The following is a 13,690-nucleotide window of genomic DNA, read 5'->3' as shown; positions in this document are numbered from 1 at the left end:
ACGAAGGCCCTATAACTCACTTTTTATCTGTAATTTTCTAAAACTTTTCTTAACGAGTACCTCCACCCACCCCACTCACCCCCCCAAAAAATGAAAAATTGTGAAAATTGCAGTGAACATAAAACTTGGATCTGTCCCTAAAGCCATAGCGGGGGGTGGGAATTCCTAAATTAATTAGGAGAAATTATTTTTTTACCTTTTAAAGGTCATTTGTGATGGGAAAATACCTTTAAATAAGCCTTCAGAAAAACGTGGGGAAGGAATTTTTCCCCCCAAAAATACATAGGATGATTATCTCTTTGTTGGTCCTATAGGTATTTTTAAAATCTCTTGCTTCTTCCTGTTTTTTCTTTACGTAATGTTGGGGTACACTCTAAGATTTGCATTTACCGTTTAGTTCATATTCTCTTTCATTGACTTGACTTGATGTGCTTTAGAAGATGGAATACGGTGCGTCCACGTGATGCATCCATCTGGCCATAAAACTGAAGCATTCAGGTTGTTGATACTTCATTTTTCTGGGGACAATTTGATGTCTGTTTTTATTATTCTAAAATTTGTGGTATTAGTGTAGTTATTTCTCATTTTACCATTAATATAGTTGTATATACCTCTGTATTAAATATGTTTTCATCCTTTGTATGTAGTATTTTTATGTTTTACTAAAACATTCATTTTTAGTAATTTCTTGTAATCTGAGAGGGTGCTGGTGAGACTAGGTTTGGTCTACTTATGTGCCCAAACATTTCTATATCAGCTTCTGATTTTAGTAATTTTTCAATGCAGCCATTGTAAAGAAATGGTACTTGTTTTTCACTTTCATAACCAAAGATCTGATGAGACTGATACTACTTTTCTAGCCCGGAAGAGAATATGCTTTAAGTAGTTCCTTATTTATAAACCATTACTATCATCTTTAAAATCTGTGAATAAAATAGTTAAATGCCCTCCAGATAAAACCTTATCATATACAAGGAGACTAGCAAAGAAAGACTAAAACATATCTTAGATTTCAACATTAGTATGTTAGTATATACTTCAACTAGTAACATTCTAGTATAACTAAAGATAAATAATTTCCTGTTAATATATAACTGTATAAATCTATAAATATATTTGGTCTATGTAGAGGGAATATCAAGTTTTTTAAAACTTGCTTATCTAGTATGTTATAAAATGTATGTTTAATATTTTAAATTTTGTTTACACTTTGAGGCAATAGACACTAAGTTATCATAGGGTAATTACTCTGGAAACCTCTTAGGCTAACCCTAAAAAGAAAAAAGGAGTAATAGGAAATAGATTTGAATTAAAAATTTAAAATTAACTCTACATATGATGTTTTCTGCCAGAATTATCTGATTGTGTGTGAGTTGGAAAGGGGTATAGGAAACATGAGTTTCTGAGTTTATAAGTCATGTGGTTTTGGGTGATGGAGTGTTGGTTAAAAAAGATTGGCTTAGCTCATGGTTTTAAATTGTATAAGCTTGGTTTGTTTTTGTTTGATTGACTAATTTTCTTTTGTAATGTGAAAGAAATAAAAGTTGTTCTTAAAGTCGGTGGGGTGAGGATAGAGGAAAAGAACCCTTTTTTAAAATTTAGTTTTTATTGAGATACAATTAACATAACATTGTATTAGTTTTAGGTGTACAACATAATGATTCAATATATGTATATATTGCAGAGTGATTGCAACAAGTTTAATTAACATTATCACCACACATAGTTATGATTTTTTTCCTTGTGATGAGAACTTTTATGCTGTACTCTCTTAGCAACTTCAAATACGTAGTACAGTATTGTTAACTACAGTCACCATGCTGTACTTTACATCGCCAGGACTTACTATAACTGGAAGTTTGTACTTTAAAAAAAAAAATGCAGATGCAGAACCACTATGAGGACCAAAGGGCAAACCATGCTGCAGGCACATCCAGCACCGTGTGGCTTCCGTTTTGTAAAAACTGTCTTGTTGCCATGATGCAGAAAGAGGCAGAACTAGATGGAGAGCTCTCTGAACTTCACTCAAAGGATGACCCAGGTTAGAAGGGTGGTTTTTTTCTGGTTCAGACGGCTGGGAGGCAAGCAGTTAGGGCCATTTCTGACGTGAGCACCTACTGAATCCTAGGACCAAAAGCAGGGCCTCTGGTGTCGAGTGTCTTGTTGAGACAAGACAGAGCTCTCTATAAAGAAAAATACTTGGGCAGAATTTTTAAGCCATTAAAAATAGCATTATTTTCAGTTCTAAAAATTTTGTCTTTGATCATTGTTTTAACGAGGCTAATGAATTGTTAAGTAGCAGAAAACCAGAGCCAAATTTGATGTTAGTTTAATGAAAAAGAACATTTTTGTGTAGAAAGTGCAAGTCAGTGGATTTTGTGCTGTAGTAATTTTCTCTATACTCTCAGCCTAACTATTGATTCTAAGCCACCCAAAGATAGCCCCATTTACATGGTGGCAGTTATTACCCCAGGTGCAAAGGTCCCGTCCTGAAAGAAAATCGACTTTCTAAGCTCTGGACTTTGTACCCTAAGCCAGTGGTACAAACTCACATCTAACTGGAAAGAGCATTAGATTTGCCTTTTTAAGTTACTTGCACTGCCACCTTTCATAATCAAAGTAGCAAATCATTTTTGTTTCTCATTGACATCTTACCACATATTTCAAGTTGTTATCCTTATGTGGTACAATTTAAAAAAATGTTTGAAGTACATATTTCAAAGGGAGAGACATTTAATTGGTGATGATTTTCTAAATGAGCCTATATGTATTCTTTGGCAGCGTTTAGATCGTAAGTGATCCAGGAAGTAAGGACACAGGATAAACTGTTGCATAGAAAATTCTAGAAGCATTTAAGTACATGCATACAACCTTTCCCACATGGAATTATACATCCCTGGCAGGTAGAAATCATGCCACATGGAGCCAGAGCTCTCTTGAATGTGACTGCTCTGGGAGATACTATAACTTTATTCCCTCAAATGTTTATTTGTAGCCCAAAGCCCTGAAATAGTTTCCCTAGGACATTCCAAAGTAACTCTGACTCATCACCAACCTACTACTTATAGATTCAAGATTGTTAACAGATCCTGGCATTTTCTGTTTGTGATGTTCATGGTATCTACTAAATCCATTGTTGAACATTTCTTTAACAGACTTAGTGGAGATTCTGGGCATCTCTTCGTTCCCCTATTCCTGGATATCTTTATGTTTTCCTCCATTTCTCTGTGGTCCAAAAGTCAATTCCATTTCAGTGCTTAAGTCTCTTTAAAGAACCAATAGCTATGATAGCACTAGGGAAGGTTCAGAGCCATAGATTAGTTGTTGAAATACATATTAGTTTGAACTTAAGGATTGCCTTCGTGGAGATGGAAACAATGATTGATTTCTTAAAAGGGAATTCTTCACTTAGTCAACACCTATTAAACTTGTACTTTGAGGGCTGAAATAGGGATGATTGAATGATTTGATGGGGCCTGTTATCTGCTGGGAGGATGACTGAGAGCTTCTCATCAACCTTAATTTCATAAAGTTGAAAAAAAAGGCTGATTTCTTTAAACAAAATGGCAGAAAGGGGAATCATTTTTTAAAACTCTGTCTCCAGTCAAGTAATTATTATTTTTTTTCCTTTTATCTAGAAAGAAACTAAGAGGTAATTTAGTTTACCTGTGGGGAGGAGGGCAGCGTAGAACAAGAACTATTAGAATAACCTTCAGGGCTTTTCAACCTGTATCCACTGTCGTAGCGCCAGAGATTCTGATAACCCTTTAACTCCAGGGCTGGGAATCAGATGGCTTGAAAAGTCTTCTTATTCATTTATTTAACACTTACATAGCACCTATGACATGCTAGGCACTAGTCTAAGCTTTTTATTAAATTGCAACCCGTTTAATTCTCATGACAACCTATGAAGGATAGGTGTTGTTAATACCTTCTATTTAACAGATGAGGAAACTGAGGCATGGAAATATTAAGTAACTTGGCCGAGGTGATCTAAGGTCACCCAAAGGCAGGCGCCCAATGGTCTGTAGACCATTGCATGTTTAACCAGTCTGCTATAATCTGTATACTGATTTCATATCTGGTACGTTTCTTGCAATCAGAATTAAATTCCAAGTTAGATGTAAATAGACTGCATTGTTTTATGCAAAATATCTGCTTACTATTTCCATACTAAATTAATATGTGAACAGAAACGAAAAATGTGTGCCATTTAACCATAATGTAAACCCATAGTTTTTAAACATTATTGGAAACAACTGCATCAAGGATCTGATCCACTTAATGGTTATCCAGTTGTTAGAAATGAATCTGTCTACTTTTGGCTTCCCTGGAACATTCCGTGCCTCTCCATGTGTTACTTTGTTGCTGACAGTGATTAATGAGCTTTCCAATATGCTTCTTGTCATTTCAACATACATGCCTTGTATGTCAAGCTGAAGCGGGTATTCACTTAGAGTCTTTATTGTCCGTAGACAATCTGTTCTTTTCCTGCTATCAGGTGCTCTTAGGAAATCAGTATTTCCCACCATATCTTTCAACTTTGGTTTGTCATTGGCCCTTGGGGTATTAAAGGATACAGTTCTCCTTCTACTGACTGGTAATGTCTACATATTCAATTTGTCACTATGTATAGTCTACTACCTTTAAAAAATTGCATACGTTTGAGGTTTCAAATAATGTGCCAAGTGGTGAAGAGTCAGTATCTTCTCCTTAGGCAAAACTAGCTCACTAATTGTGTGTAATTCTTGCAGTTATTTTAATGAGTGTCATACCAGTTTTAAAACAAAATATATTCATGCAGGGGAACAGGTCATATACTTACTGCTCTTTCCTAGGAAAACAATTTTAAAAGGCTTGAATTGTTACAGAATATATCTTGTGAATCCTTGCTCCAATGATCAAATAGCAATTATTTTCCCTTAACGAATTCAACCTCAAATTTACATATATAATTTTTAAGCTTTTTAATATAGATTAAAATTCAGTGAAGATCCATTTGTCTTGGTCAAAATGATATTTTATTTTTAAACAAATCACCTCATTTTCATGTACCAACAGTTATTAATTGAACTAATCTATTAACAGTGTTGCCAAGCACAGACTATTAAGTCGATATCTCCTTTAAAATTAGTCAACACTGATATTAACTGTACACAGAAGGTGATTCAAGTCCTAACTGTTTGTTTCCTCTTACAGTTTTATTTATTCTGTACTGTCATTTTCATATTGATATCACTCTGGAAAAATGGAGGCTTAACTTATTAACCACTAGAAAGCAACACATGAAAACCTCTTAATTTCCAGATTCTAAATTTCAGAACTATGATACCATCTGTATAATTCAGCTAAAAAGTATGTTCCTTAAAATTTCTAGTAATTTTCTTGACAGCCCTTGGTGGAAGTGCCAGAAGCACATTCCAGATCTCATTCCTTCAGGACCAAGGTCCAGAAGGGCCTTGAACAGAGATTTGGGGGTAGCAGAGGGTATGGTGCCCTGGAGGGTCTCTGCTAAATAGACTCAACCCCTTTTTTTCCTATTGTTTTGGTTTTCCTATCGTATTGCATTGCTCTTACTGTGTTGTGCTTTTGCACCATGTCATTGACTTTCATTAAGGGCCGCTTTAATATCCCTATAAAAATTGTTACCATATGTGCTCTTTCTACTGTCTGTACCACTGTTGTGGGCACTGTTCAGTTTCATCCCAAGATGCCTTTGTTGCAAATCTATGCAGAAGAAATTGCAGTTCTTTGTCAAGAAGAGTGGAAACCTGGAGCCGTTAGTTTGCTCTGTCTCAGACACAGTGAATTGTGCTATGACTTATGCCTGCCTTTTGTACTGTAAGTTGAGAGGCTCAGAGCTGTATGTGCACTTGACATATTAAAAGGGTTCTGGGCCTGGGACTTCCTTGGTGGTCCAGTGGTTAGGACTTTGCCTTCCAATGCAGGGGGTGTGGGTTCGATCCCTGGTTGGGGAGCTAAGTTCCCATATGCCTCGTGGCCAAAAAACCAAAAACATAAAACAGAAGCAACATTGTAACAAATTCAATAGAGACTTTAAAAATGGTCCACATCAAAAAACTAGGGGCGTGGGTGCAGTTCCAGGCCTAAAGAAGTATAGTTTGTTGTATTCAGTCTTAGTTCTGGCTTCACTTATTTCCCATTTTTATCCTAATTTACTCATTAAAAACAAAACAAGGAACACTGGAATCACAACTAACTGCTGAACAGTCATCGACAGGAAGACACTGGAACTCACCAAAAAAGATACCCCACATCCAAAGACAAAGGAGAAGCCACAGTGAGATGGTAGGAGGGGCGCAATCACAATAAAATCAAATCCCATAACTGCTGGGAGGGTGACTCACAAACTAGAGAACACTTACACCACAGAAGTCCACCTACTGGAGTGAAGGTTCTGAGCCCCACGTCAGGCTTCTGAACCTGGGGGTCCGGCAACGGGAGGAGGAATTCCTAGAGAATAAGACTTTGAAGGCTAGTGGGATTTGATTGCAGGACTTCAACAGGACTGGGGGAAACAGAGACTCCACTCTTGGAGGTCACACACAAAGTAGTGTGTGCATCAGGACCCAGGGGAAGGAGCAGTGACCCAATAGAGACTGAACCAGACCTACCTGCTAGTGTTGGAGGGTCTCCTGCAGAGGCGGGAGGTGGCTCTGTCTCATCGTGAGGACAAGGACACTGGCAGCAGAAGTTCTGGGAAGTACTCCTTGGCGTGAGCCCTCCCAGAGTCCGCCATTAGTCCCACCAAAGAGCCCAGGTAGGCTCCAGTGTTGGGTCGCCTCAGGCCAAACAACAAACAGGGAGGAACCCAGCCCCACCCATCAACAGACAAGTGGATTAAAGTTTTACTGAGTTCTGCCCACCAGAGCAACAGCCAGCTCCCACCACCAGTCCCTCCCATCAGGAAACTTGCACGAGCCTCTAGGATAGCCTCATCCACCAGAGGGCACACAGCAGAAGCAAGAAGAACTATAATTCTGCAGCCCATGGAACAAAAACCACATTCATAAAAAGAATAGAGAAGATGAAAAGGCAGAGGGCTATGTACCAGATGAAGGAACAAGATAAAACTCCAGAAACACAACTAAATGAAGTGGAGATAGGCAAACTTCCAGAAAAAGAATTCAGAATAATGATAGTGAAGATGATTCAGGACCTTGGAAAAAGAATGGAGGCAAAGATCGAGAAGATGCAAGAAATGTTTAACAAAGACCTAGAAGAATTAAAGACAAACAAACAGAGATGAACAATACAATAATTGAAATGAACAATATACTAGAAGGAATCAATAGCAGAATAACTGAGGCAGAAGAACGGTGGATAAGTGACCTGGAAGACAGAATGGTGGAATTCACTGCTGTGGAACAGAATAAAGAAGAAAGAATGAAAATAAATGAAGAAAGCCTAAGAGACCTCTGGGACAACATTAAACGCAACAATATTCACATTATAGGGGTCCCAGAAGGAGAAAGAGAGAGAAAGGACCCGAGAAAATATTTGAAGAGATTATAGTCGAAAACTTCTCTAACATGGGAAAGGAAATAGCCACCCAAGTCCAGGAATCGCAGAGAGTCCCATACAGGATAAACCCCAGGAGAAACATGCCAAGATAGTAATCAAATTGGCAAAAATTAAAGACAAAGAAATATTATTGAAAGCAGCAAGGGAAAAACGAGAAATAACATACAAGGGAACTCCCATGAGGTTAAAGGCTGACTTCTCAGCAGAAACTCTAAAAGCCAGAAGGAAGTGGCATGATATATTTAAAGTCATGAAAGGGAAGAACCTACAACCAAGATTACTCTACCCAGCAAGGATCTCATTCAGATTCCGTGGAGAAATCAAAGGCTTTACAGACAAGCAAAGAAAAGATAATTCAGCACCACCAAACCAGCTCTACAACAAATGCTAAAGTAACTTCTCTAAGTGGGAAACACAAGAGAAGAAAAGGACCTACAAAAACAAACCCAAAACAATTAAGAAAATGGTAATAGGAATATACATATCGATAATTGCCTTAAACATGAATGGATTAAATGCTCCAACCAAAAGACACAGGCTTGCTGAATGGATACAAAAACAAGACCCATATATATGCTGTCTACAAGAGACCCACTTCAGACCTAGGGACACATACAGACTGTGAAAGTGAGGGGATGGAAAAAGATATTCCATGCAAATGGAAATCAAAGGTGGAGTAGCAATACTCATATCAGATAAAATAGACTTTAAAATAAAGAATGTTACAAGAGACAGGGAAGGACACTACATAATGATCAAGGGATTAATCCAAGAAGAAGATATAACAATTACAAATATATGTGCACCCAACATAGGAGCACCTCAATACATGAGGCAACTGCTAACAGCTCCAAAAGAGGAAATCGACAGTGACACAATAATACCCGGGGACTTTAACACCTCACTTACACCAATGGACAGATCATCCAGACAGAAAATTAATAAGGAAACACAATCTTTAAATGACACAATGGACCAGATAGATTTAATTGATATTTATAGGACATTCCATCCAAAAACAGCAGATTACACTTTTTCAAGTGCACATGGAACATCCTCCAGGATAGATCACATCTTGGGTCACAAATCAAGCCTCAGTAAATTTAAGGAAATTGAAATCATATCAAGCATCTTTTCTGACTACAATGCTATGAGATCAGAAATCAATTACAGGGAAAAAAATGTAAAAAAAAACAGATGGAGGCTAAACAATACGTTACTAAATAACCAAGCGATCACTGAAGAAATCAAAGAGTAAATCAGAAAATAGCTAGAGACAAATAACAGTGAAAACACGACAATCCAAAACCTGTGGGATGTGGCAAAAGCAGTTCTAAGAGGGAAGTTTATAGCTATACAAGCCTACCTCAAGAAGCAATGAAAATTTCAAATAAACAATCTAACCTTACACCTAAAGGAACTAGAGAAAAGAACAAACAAAACCCAAAGTTAGCAGAAGGAAAGAAGTCATAAAGATCAGAGCAGAAATAAATGAAATAGAAACAAAGAAAACAATAACAAAGATCAATAAAACTAAAAGCTGGTGCTTTGAGAAGATAAACAAAGTTGATAAACCATTTTCCAGACTCATCAAGAAAAAGGGAGAGGACTGAAATTAATAAAATTAGAAATGAAAAAGGAGAAGTTACAACAGATACCGCAGAAATACAAAGCATCCTAAGAGACTACTACAAGCAGCTCTATGCCAATAAAAGGAACAACCTGGAAGAAATGGACAAATTCTTAGAAAGGCATAAACTTCCAAGACTGAACCAGGAAGAAATAGAAAATATGAACAGACCAATCACAAGTAATGAAATTGAAACTGTGATTAAAAATCTTCCAACAAACAAAAGTCCAGGACCATATGGCTTCACAGGTGAATTTTATCAAACATTTAGAGAAGAGCTAACCCCCATCCTTCTCAAACTCTTCCAAAAAATTGCAGAGGAAGGAACACTCCCAAACTCATTCTATGAGACCACCATCACCCTGATACCAAAACCAGACAACGACACTACAAAAAAAATTACAGACCAATATCACTGATGAATATAGATGCAAAAATCCTCAACAGAATACTAGCAAACAGAATCCAACAACACATTAAAAGGACCACACACCGTGATCAAGTGGGATTTATCCCAGTGATGCAACGATTCTTCAATATATGCAAATCAATCAATGTGATACACCATATTAACAAATTGAAGAAGAAAACCCATATGATCATCTCAATAGATGGAGAAAAAGCTTTTGAGAAAATTCAACACCTGTTCATAATAAGAGCACTTCAGAAAGTGGGCACAGAGGGGACCTACCTCAACATAATAAAGGCCATATATGACAAACCGACAGCAAATATCATTGTCAGTGGTGAAAAACTGAAAGCATTTCCTCTAAATCAGGAAAAAGACAAGGATGTCCACTCTCACCGCTATTATTCAACATAGTTTTGGAAGTCCTAGCCACAGCAATCAGAGAAGAAAAAGAAATAAAAGGAATACAAATTGGAAAAGAAGAAGTAAAACTGACACTGTTTGCAGATGACATGCTACTACACATAGAGAATCCTAAAGATGCCACCAGAAAACTACTAGAGCTAATCAGTGAATTTAAGTTGCAGGATACAAAATTAATGCACAGAAATCTCTTGCATTCCTATACACTAATGATGAAAAATCTGAAAGAGAAATTAAGGAAACACTCCCATTTACCACTGCAACAAAAGGAATAAAATACCCAGGAATAAGCCTACCTAGGGAGACAAAAGACCTGTATGAGGAAAACCGTAAGACACTGATGAAAGAAATTAAGATGATATCAACAGCTGGAGAGATATACCATGTTCTTGGATTGGAAGAATCAATATTGTAAAAATGACTATACTACCCAAAGCAATCTACAGATTCAATGCAATCCCTATCAAATTACCAATGGCATTTTTTACGGAACTGGAACAAAAAAAAATCTTAAAATTTGTATGGAGACACAAAAGACCCCAAATAGCCAAAGCAGTCTTGAGGGAAAGAAACGGAGCTGGAGGAATCAGACTCCCTGACTTCAGACTATACAACAAAGCTACAGTAATCAAGACAGTATGGTACTGGCACAAAAACAGAAACATAGATCAATGGAACAAGATAGAAAGCCCAGAGATAAACCCACCCACCTATGGTCAACTAATCTATGACAAAGGAGGCAAGGATATACAATGGAGAAAAGACAGTCTCTTTAGTAAGTGGTGCTGGAAAAACTGGACAGCTGCATGTAAAAGAATGAAATTAGAACACTCCCTAACACCATACACAAAAATAAACTCAAGATGGATTAGAGACCTAAATGTAAGACCAGACACTATACAACTTAGAGGAAAACATAGGAAGAACAATCTATGATGTAAATCACAGCAGGATCTTTTTTGATCCACCTCCTAGAGTAATGGAAATAAAAACAAAAATAAACAAATGGGACCTAATGACACTTAAAAGCTTTTGCACAGCAAAGGAAACCATAAGCAAGATGAAAACACAACCCTCAGAATGGGAGAAAATATTTGCAAACAAATCAATGGACAAAGGATTAATCTCCAAAATATATAAACAGCTTTTGCAGCTCAATATTTAAAAAAAGCCCAATCCCAAAATGGGCCGAAGACCTAAATAGACATTTCTCCAAAAAGGTATACAGATGGCCAGGAAGCACATGAAAAGCTGCTCATCATCACTAATTATTAGAGAAATGCAAATGAAAACTACAGTGAGGTATCACCTCACACCAGTTAGAATGGGCATCATCAGAAAATCTACAAACAGCAAATGATGGAGAGGGTGTGGAGAAAAGGGAACCCTCTTGTACTGTTGGTGGGAATGTAAATTGGTACAGCCACTATGGAGAACAGTATGGAGGTTCCTTATAAAAATAAAAGTAGAATTACCGTGTGACCCAGCAATCCCCCTACAGGGCATATACCCAGAGAAAACCATAATTCAAAAAGACACATGCACCCCAATGTTCATTGCAGCACTATTTACAATAGCCAGGTCATGAAAGCAACCTAAATGCCCATCGACAGACGAATGGAAAAAAAAGATGTGGTACATATATACAATGGAATATTACTCAGCCATAGAAAGGAATGAAATTGGGTCATTTGTAGAGACGTGGATGGATCTAGAGACTGTCATACAGCGTGAAGTAAGTCAGAAAGAGAAAAACAAATATCGTATATTAACAGATAAATGTGGAACCTAGAAAAATGGTACAGATGAACTGGTTTGCAGGACAGAAATTGAGACACAGATGTAGAGAGCAAACGTATGGACACTAAAGGGGGAGAGCTGTGGGGGTGGGGAGGGGATGGTGGTGTGCTGAATTTGGCGATTGGGATTGACATGTATACACTGATATATATAAAATGGATGACTAATAAGAATCTGCTGTATAAAAAAATTCAAAAAAAAAGAAAGGAAGAAAGGAGTCACACTCATAGGAACTGAGTAGAAAAGTGTTTGCCACGGCAGGGGCTGGGAGGCTGGGGAATAGATATAGGTTAGTAAAAGGGTATAAACTAAAAAAAACAAAACACAAAACAAATCAAAAAAACAACTTGATGTTCTGCATGAGCCTCAGTTTTCTTTTGGACTGAGGTGGTTATGCATTAATACACTGAAATATGAGATATGGTGGGAGAGAGCTCTGACAGAGATGTGTAGGTTGCTGTGGAGAGAAGGGATGCCCAGCCCAGCCTGGGAAGGGCCGTTGTCAAGGAAGCCGTCCTGGAGGAAAGTTCTGAGCATCATGTTTGGTACATAATAAGGCCCTTAGTAACTGTTGGTACAATGAGAGTTAGCATTTGAAGGAGAAGTTGGCCGAGAGGAAAATGAGTAAGTAAATTTAGCAGAGAGAATAGTACTTATATAGAGGCTTGGAGTGAGGAGAGAGCATCACGATTTGAGGAACTATTGTGGGATTATGATACAACGGGAATAAAGGGTAGGAGAGAGGATAGGTGACGAGGGTGGAGGCCATATCACAAGAGCCTCGTAGAGCTCGCTGAGGGTTGACTTGTTTCTATATTGTTTATTTATTTTGAAGGCAACACTGAAGGTGAGGAATATGGGAGAAGGGGCAGATTTTGGCAGAAACAGATGTTAGTGATTCCCGTCTTGGTTATGTTGAGGTGAGGCGTTTGCAAGACCCTGGCTTGAGATGTCCAGTAGGGAGTTGTAGAGGCGGCCTCAGAGCTCAGTAGCCCGGGCTGTATTGGTAAGTCATCCATGCACAGCCATGGTACAGATGCACTCACCAGACACCTTCCCTCACCTGACCGCTGTCCCTTCAACTCTATAAGCACTTTTCTTTTCCTACATTCATGACATTTATCTCAGTTTACCTTGAGCTGCAGACTTGTATATTCATCTGCCTAGTCGACATCTCAATTAGATGTCTACTGGGTATCTCAAACTTAATGTGTCCAAAACAGAATCATTGATTTCCCCTTCCCCTACTGGAGCATTAATTTTCTCAGTGTGGGACACCACCTTCTATTCTACCCGTTTGTTCCTAACTCCACAGTCAGTCTCAATCTTACCCTTTCCCTTACTGTCCGTATCCACTCCGGCCCCTCACCCTAGCCACCCTTGCCTGTATTCCTGAAATAGACTTGTAGCTTATACTTATGCTTCCACTCTGGCCTCTCTGCAATCAATCCCCTCTCAGTAGCCCAGGAACTTTCTAAAGTAGAGAACAGATCAATGTGTGAGGTGTCAAGCCCTTTGACAGCTTCCCATTGCACCCAGGATAAATGGAGTCTCTTCCCCACGGGGTTCACAAGGTCCTCCATGATCTGGCCTCCATCTCTCTATGTGCTCTACTCTCTCCTTTGTTCACTTCCCTCAAGCCACTGTGGCCTCATTGCTTTTCTCTAGAACTTGCCCTGGTTCCCATCTTATCCTTTTCTTCCTTCAGCTTGGAACACGTTTCACCAGATCTTCCCTCAGCTACCTTTTCCCCACCACTCAGGTCTTAACTCAGATCTCTCAAAAGTTTTCCATGACTCTCCGAGCCAAAGAAACACTCCAGCCTCTCTACCATATTATCCTGTTTTATCTGCTCAGCACTTATCAGTACTTGAAATGATCTT

At 38.2% G+C, this 13,690-nt stretch overlaps 1 protein-coding gene across 11 annotated transcripts in view; it reads left to right on the top strand.

Moving 5' to 3' along the window:
* The window catches only part of CARMIL1 (capping protein regulator and myosin 1 linker 1), a 318,638-nt gene that overhangs the window by 265,206 nt on the left and 39,742 nt on the right, over positions 1-13,690 (top strand). The window lies entirely within an intron of this gene.

Source organism: Orcinus orca, chromosome 10 (assembly GCF_937001465.1).
Source record: "Orcinus orca chromosome 10, mOrcOrc1.1, whole genome shotgun sequence".
NCBI lineage: Eukaryota > Metazoa > Chordata > Mammalia > Artiodactyla > Delphinidae > Orcinus > Orcinus orca.
This window is presented reverse-complemented; position numbering and strand designations above follow the sequence as displayed.